The sequence below is a fragment of the Geotrypetes seraphini genome, chromosome 6, assembly GCF_902459505.1.
Source record: "Geotrypetes seraphini chromosome 6, aGeoSer1.1, whole genome shotgun sequence".
Taxonomy (NCBI): domain Eukaryota; kingdom Metazoa; phylum Chordata; class Amphibia; order Gymnophiona; family Dermophiidae; genus Geotrypetes; species Geotrypetes seraphini.
This window is the reverse complement of record NC_047089.1, coordinates 56790236-56798343: the sequence shown is the minus strand read 5'-3', so window position 1 is coordinate 56798343 and position 8108 is coordinate 56790236.

Below are 8108 nucleotides of genomic sequence, written 5' to 3'. Positions count from 1 at the left end.
GAGAAAGAGGAAGAGGAGAAGGGAAATGGGACTTGAACCCTATGTGGGGAGAAGCTGGGGCAAAAGGAAACTAGGAGAAAGGGGAAGTTGGAAACCTGGTGGGGTCAAGGAACAAAGGAGCAGAATGGGATTGGGAGCAAGGGGAAGGAGAGGACATTAGGAGAAAAAGTAAAGCTACGAGATTATCAGTGGAAAAAGAAAACGGTGTGTGTTGGGGGGAGGGGGAGCAAGGGTTCAGGGCTCAGAGAAGATAGGGGAAAGGAGAGTGGACAATGGTTTTTCAGTGGTTGGCAATTATATTATCAGAATCTCCTAAGAAATATATTGGTTTAAAAATAGTCTATTCTGTACAGCCAAGTACTGACATGATGGTCCATAGTACCATCCTACAATACTAAAATTAAAATTAATTCTAAAATGGTGTTATATTGCAATCTAAAAGGCAGACCTAAAGCTGTAGTCTGCTTCTGCATTCATGACGGCTATACTCATTTGGCAAACAAATGTAGTTGTGTACTAATATAACTTGTTTCTTCATTTTCTTTTATGCTTTCCTCAGAAGAGATGTCAATCTAATATTAGCTTCAGTTCAACTGCATTTCTACAACACTTCTATCAAGATGGTGATTTAGTAAAAATTCATGTGCAAATAAATTGCCTCTCAACTATCTTACCCCTAGGGGTGATTTTAGCTTCAGAAGACTTCATCTTTCCAGCTGCTCTCAATAAAGTAGGAAAACAATTTTTCATTTACAGAAGCATCAACAAAACACATTTGGAACAAAAAGAAAATCATTTTCTTCAATTTAAAAGTTTATGTGACATGATTGATATTTTACTCACTTGATCAGAATTATGAAACTATTTTATTAAACAGACAATTTAAACTATGAAACAATTTTACAATCTAACCCCTTCCTAAATAATATGTAGTCTACAGCGTACCAGACAATGAGATATTGCTGAGCTGAGCATCCAAGTTTTAATATGTATATATAACTAAGTAAAACTAAGATAATTTCTATGTCTTACTATAATTATGGAAATTGTTTAGATCATCTGCAAGGAGCTAAAGAAGTGATATCATATTGTATAAGGGCAATATTGTAAGTCACCACTAGTGCCGATAGACATACGAAGCACTGTACATTATACAGGTAAGAGACAACCTCTACTCAAGAGAGCTTACAATCTAATTAAAACAGACAAACAGGAGAAATAGGGGTTAGGGAATTTCTCACAGAAGTAATAAAACGGACATGGGTATTTTACAAGTTAGTGGGAATTAGAAGTTAAAAGCAGCCTAAAAAAAGTGGGCTTTTTGTATAAGGAGACATAAAATAGGAGAGATATTGAAGTAGAGAATGATGTGGGGAAAAAAATTGTCCCTGTCCCCACGAGCTCAGTCCCCTCAAGCAAGAGGGGCTATGAAATCAGATACTGAGCTGTAGAAGTGCTGATGAATGTGTGTAGTTGAGATGGATATGACAGTTCTGCCTGACTAGTAAAAATATAATGCAGAAGGGGAAAGATGGTTGAACTGATTGCCAGACTTAAGGCAAACTGGATATCTCAAAGGGAGAGGAAGGATAGTAGATGCATGGATAGGCAGACTAGATAGGCCAGATCAGGGATATGATATGAATATGCATTGAAAGCAGTGCATGCACATAGATCTCATGCATATTCATTGGGGAAATCCTGAAAACCCGACTGGATTGCGGCCAAGGATGGACTTTGAGACCCCTGGGCCAGATGGTCTTTAATTTGCCTTCATTATACAAATAGGTAGAAAAGGTGAAGGCGAAAGGTAGAAGGATGCTTGGGTGTATGGGGAAAGGAATGGCCAGTAGGTAAAAGGAGGTAATGGTGCCTCTTTATAAGACTTTCATGAGATCTCATTTAGAATATTGTTTACAATTCTGGAGACTACACCTTCAAAAACATATAAACAGGATGGAGTTGGTCCAGAGGAAAACTACTAAAATGGTTGATCTTCATAATAAGGCATAAAGGGACAGACATTAAAGATCTCAATATGTATATGTTGGAGGAAAAGCAAGAGAAGGGAGGTATGGTAGAGATGTTTAAATACCTACATGGCATAAATGTATATGAAGTAAGTCTATTTGAAAGGAAGTTCTAGAATGAGGGGGACATAAAATGAAGGTAAAAGGGGATAGATTCAAAAGTAACCTCAGAAAAAATTTTTTTCATGGAGTGGTGAATACATGGAATGGCCTCTCAATGGGAGGAGGTAGAGACAAAAAGTGTATCTGAATTCAAGAAAGCTTGGGACAAGTACATTGGATTTCTAGAAGAAAGGAGGAGATAGTGGACGGTATGTACAGGCAGACTAGATAGGCCATATGGTCTTTATCTGCCTTCATGTTTCTGCTTCTCTGTTTTCTGTTTCCTTACAGATGAAGGTGGTGGTGAAGGGGAGGAGGGTGGGAAAGAAGCAGGTTACCCAATGGGGATTAAGTAGAGAAAATGGCCATAAGATAAGGCCATGTGGTAATGGAATGAGGAGGAATCAAACAAGCTAATATGCATCATGGGGGGAACTTCTATATACGGTGCCGAAAGTTAGGTGCTACTTTTGTGCAGAATTTTCAGCACAACAAAAGCATTCTATTTTCTAATTACAGATTGTAACTTTTACTCTATTTCTGCTTTACTCTGACCTTATATTTTGAAACTGAAATTAACTTCTTGTGCTGGAGCAAATAGGAAGAATGTTTGTGCTCAATGAAACCAACTAAACTTCTCCCTCTGTATTCACGGTTTCAGCATTTGCGGTTTCGATTGTTCACAGTTTATAGCAGGGGTGTCCAACCTGTGGCCCCGTGAAGTATTTTGTGCGGCCCCGGTGTTTACCGTCTTGCCGGCTCCCTCCTCTATCTTGTTGCAGCGTTTGCATGTTTGTGCGGCCCCAGAAACATTTTTTTTGGCCAATGCGGCCCAGGGAAGCCAAAAGATTGGACACCCCTGGTTTATAGCTTGTTGGCTCCTCCCCCAGTTACATCAGCTTCCAGAGAAATCACTGATTCTATGCATTTACAGAGAAAATCACTGATTCCCAGCACTTTCCTCACCGTGTTTTGCCTCTCCTTCAGGAACAGGTTAGGTCTCCCACCATATTATTTGTAGTTTCACCATATTCACGATGGTTTTTAATAGAAAACAGTGAACATATGAAAAAGTTATTTGCATTTTTACTGTATTTGCCGTTCTGTTAATCCCCTATCACAGCGAATACGGAGGGAGAAGTGTAAAAAGTCCATGCAAGCATAGGAGATCTTTAGTTTTTATAGGGCCTCTTTTAGAAATCATAAGAATAGCCTTACTGGGTCAGACCAATGGTCCATCAAGCCCAGTAGCCCATTCTCACGGTGGCCAATCTATGTCACTAATACCTGACCAAAACCCAAGGAGTAGTAAGTCTGAATATAGCAAATGTAATGCAGGAATTGAATGAACTGTGTTGCGTTTGCTGCATGGGAATCACTTTTGCTGCTTTGTAAAAGGGGGGCCATAGATTTTTGACAAAACCATTGCAGTAATGAGGGGTGCTATAGCAAATAATATACTCTACTAATCTGTTCTTTTTGGTGTGTCCCTGCTGTAACAGCACAGTACCCTAAAGGGGGTTATGGAAAGCACTAACTACCTTTTTTTGTTGTTGTTGTGTTAATAGATAATAGGCTATTTTGTGCAATTTTGCATCTTTGTGCGCTCACTGTTTAATAACGATCTAAAATAACTTACTGGATCTTAGGGCTCCTTTTACTAAGGTGCGCTAGCATTTTTAGCGCACACAGGATTTTAGTGTGCGCTAAACCCACGCTACGCTTTTAGAACTAACGACAGCTCAATGCTGGCGTTAAGGTCTAGCACGCTTGCTATTCTGCACGTTAAAGCCCTAACGCACCTTTGTAAAAGGAGCCCTTAGTCCAGTTATTTTAGCACAACCGGATCACTGCAACTCAGTAACAGTGATCTAAGTAAAAGTTAATACAAAATATGGCTGCGTGATTGATTTTCAATAGAACGAAATATGAACAAGTGACACCTCTTCTGAGGACACTCTTGGTTGCTTTTCTAAAATAAAGTTTAAATGTGCTTGTATAATTTTTAAAATTTTCCATGGTCAGCTTTCCTATTCTCTTATATTATTGCCATCATGTTCATTGAGTCACAAAAGTCGAAGATCTACAACAGGGTAAACTTTAACTTTACCTTTTCCTTTTCTTAAAGATGTTCAAGTTAAAACTTCTGTTTCTCATTCTTGCTCTTTTCATTTTGTTGCTATCTGGAATGAGTTACCTCTCAATTTAAGAATGTGCATGTCTTATCAAACTACCCGAAAAAAAAATTTGAAGACTTCGTTATATGATGGCCTTTAGAATTTTATTTTCTATCAAATCTTTAAGCATTTTATATTAATTTGTGTAAACCATGTTGAGCCCTGTTTCTTTACAGATACAGTATATAAAATGAAATATTAGATTAAATTGCAAGTTAACACTATTACATACTATCTTTAGTTTCAGTGAATTAGCAAAGAAGTTAACATGTACAAGTTATATGTGTTAATATCCTCTTAACACATGTTAACTGATTGTAATAGCATTAACTTTGCATTGCCCCTTATGCACAGGGCTCAGCGAAGTACATTATTTTAGCAAAGATCGTACAAAAACAAGAGAATTAACCCAATGATCTCTACAGACAAATTCAAGAAGAAACAAAAAACAATGTGGAGAAATGATGTTCCTGAGATGGACTTTATTAATATTAAAACTTGACAAACCACATAAAAACCTCTGCAATTGAGTTGGTGGGTTTGCGTGCAAATCATTTTCATGCAAACTTGATAGTGATTCAATCGCTATTGGAAAATCAGTCAACAGCGATTGAGTCACTATCTTTAGTGAATCTAGCCCTAAGACTGTGCTATGTTTCCATCCCTGACCTGTCCTGAACAGCCACTTGAATTTTCAATATACCCATAACGATTATGCATGGATAGGTTTTCCTACACTGCCTCTCTTGTATACAAATCTATCATATACATATTGTGGATATCGTTAACAATCTGTTTTGTCTGAGGTACCCTAGGACAGGGTTAGAAACCATTGATCTAGGAGGAGAAACCATTGAGCTAGGAGGAGAAAGAAGTGTTGCTATTCTTCAATCCTACACATCTGCTGTTAAATGGCAGCACAGTCATTCCTGCCTGGATAAAGCATGGATATGGGTTATTAAACATGCTCTGTTAAACTGCCTTTTGTTAGTATGCTAGCTTGAATTTTTAAAAAAGCTTGTTCTCATAAGTTAGAGTTAATTGACCTGAAGAGATTTAAGTTTTATGACATCTCTCCTGTCTAACTGTAACTATCAATGTAGTAGGTGAAGGTGCTTACTAGAAATCCTCAAGAGAGTAAACAAGCATGCAAAAAAAATGGTAGGAAATTACACAGGATAAAAAAGGCGGCTACATATCATCCTCATGCTAACATAGTGACTATTCAATCTGTGTTGTGTGTGGATTTTTTTTTTTTAGGAGGAGGGGGTTAAGGATATGGGTTCATAGACAACACCGCGAAAGACAAAGGTGTGCGCCGACAACTGAGCGCAAGACGGAGGCGCGCACCGAAAAAAATTAGTTTTTAGGGGCTCCGACGGGGGGTTTTGTTGGGGAGCCCCCTCAGTTTACTTAATAGAGATCGCGCCGGCGTTGTGGGTGGTTTGGGGGGTTGTAACCCCACACATTTTACTGTAAACTTAACTTTTTCCCTAAAAACAGGGAAAAAGTAAAGTTTTCAGTAAAATGTGGGGGGTTACAACCCCCCAAACCCCCCACGTGGCGCAATCTCTATTAAATAAAGTGTGTGGGGGGGTTCCCCCCACACCCCCCCATCGGAGTCCTAAAAACAGTAATTTTCTGTGGCGCACGCCTCTGCGCTGCGCTCAATTGTCTGCGCGCGCCTTTGTCCCGGCGCGCTTTTGACCTGACACCAAGGATATGCACTGGAAAAAAATATGATGCACTTTTTGTAGGTTTCTAAACAAGATAAATGTACTCTAATATGCACATTTCTAATTCTTGTAACTGTATTCAGGTCTTATGTGCATTTTGTACATTCATCCCTGACAACTTCTACCAGGACATATATTCTAGTGAATTAACAAAATATCCAAGCAGTATACTGTCTTCCAATTAACAACTTGTCCTATTACATGACTGCTAATCTGTTCTTTGGGTAGACTTGGGATCTGGTATGCTTACAGCACCTATACAAGCATGAATATTTATCATTTATTTCTCTCAACTTTTTATACAACTAACACATTCATGTCTAGCAGAAGTTATTGCTTAATTATGAACAGACAATTTTAAAATGGTTCATAGATTCCAGGTCCTCAGGCTGTCTTTCTATGTAGGTTTGATAAGATATACAATAAATCTTGAGTGCCTTATGGTGCAGTCTGTTTGTTGCACCCCTGAGAAATGAAAGGTTCCTGGAACTGCAGAGGAGATTGGCACAGAAAACAAAGAAAATACCCAAAACATTTCTTCCTCATCCAGTGGTCTGCCTTTCTATCTTCCCTCCCCACTTCCATCTAGTGCCTGTCTCTTCTCTCCCTCTGCAGTTGGGTCTCACTCCCCCTCCGCAGTCAGGTCTGTTTCTCATCCTGGTTGGATATTACATTACATTACATATTTCTATTCCGCCATTACCTTTCGGTTCAAAGCGGATTACAAAAAGAGTTATGGAAGAAGGGTTACAATGTTAGATCAGAGAAGGTTTCTCTATGGATGGATAGCTCTCTCCTTGGTTAGGGGTCTCTCTCTCCTCCTCCTTCCAGAGTTAGGTATCTCTGTCTCTCCCCCCCTCCCCCACAGTCCAGTATCTCTATCCTTCCCTTCCTTCCCCCCACAGTTCAGTCTCTCTCCTCCCCCCACCCCCAATAGTCTGGTCTTTCTTCCCCTGAATGGATCTATTTCTCTCATGCCCCAGTTGGGGGTCTCTTTCTCCCCTTCCTCCATGGTCAGGTATCTCTCATATAACAGTTGTTTCAACATTACATAAAATTAATTCTAGCAATTAGAAATTTATCTATTACCAAATAAAACATCTAAACAGAAAATGCTTAGTCCTTAAATATAGGGATACAACAGAATTAAATAGATTTAAATCAAATAAGTTGTACAGAAAGCAAGATTCAAGAAATAAAGGAAAATAATCTAAATTCAAGAAATAAATCCTATCTTAAATCTCGCTCAAGTCCTCATATAGGATCCAAAATTGAATTAAACAGAATTTAGGCAAGTAATTATTGAAAGAAGAAAAAACAAAGCTTGATTGTGTATGTTTGAAAATTTATAAATAAATAAAAAATCAAATAAGGAATAAAACTCATGAAATTTGTGTGATAAGGAGGGATTCCTTTGTTCACTGAATCTTTCAGAGGTTGCAAGGTGCAGGGAGCTGCTATTGCCTCTATTGTCATGGCAACAGGGAAGCAGTCATACACACTGTATGGACTCCTCCCACTGCCAACAGCAAGAGATATTATTGGCTCTTTTGAAAGATTCCTGGGGGGGGGGGAAGTTTCAGCCTGAGAACAGTAAAAAAATTAAAAAAAAAAGGCTGAGAAATGCAGTTGGAGTGAGAAAGGGAAGGTAGTAGTTTGGAATAGGGAGAAACAGCTTGTCTCTCTCTTTCTGATTAATAGTTTGGTGGGAGCGGGCAGGAATTTCTCTAAGCAGCTGCTTACTTCTAAAGTATATAGTTCTGGAGATCAGTGTCCCAAAGCCCTGAATGTACATGTAAAGGGGGAATTTCTATTTCTATTATTTACCTTCTTTTTACATGATAATGTTATTCTGGTTTGACTCCTGTACACATAACCAGCCTTAGGGTAACATAGGAAGCCAACAGATAGCATATGCGTAAAGCAAAAATCAGACATTATCTATATTCTGCAGTATGGCGGAGCCTTCTTTTAGTGTCATTGCCAGCAAAGAAACAAAAACTTGTTCAATCAGAATGATCAATCAAAGGGGTCCAGGTTTGAAGTATCAGAAATAGGTCCAA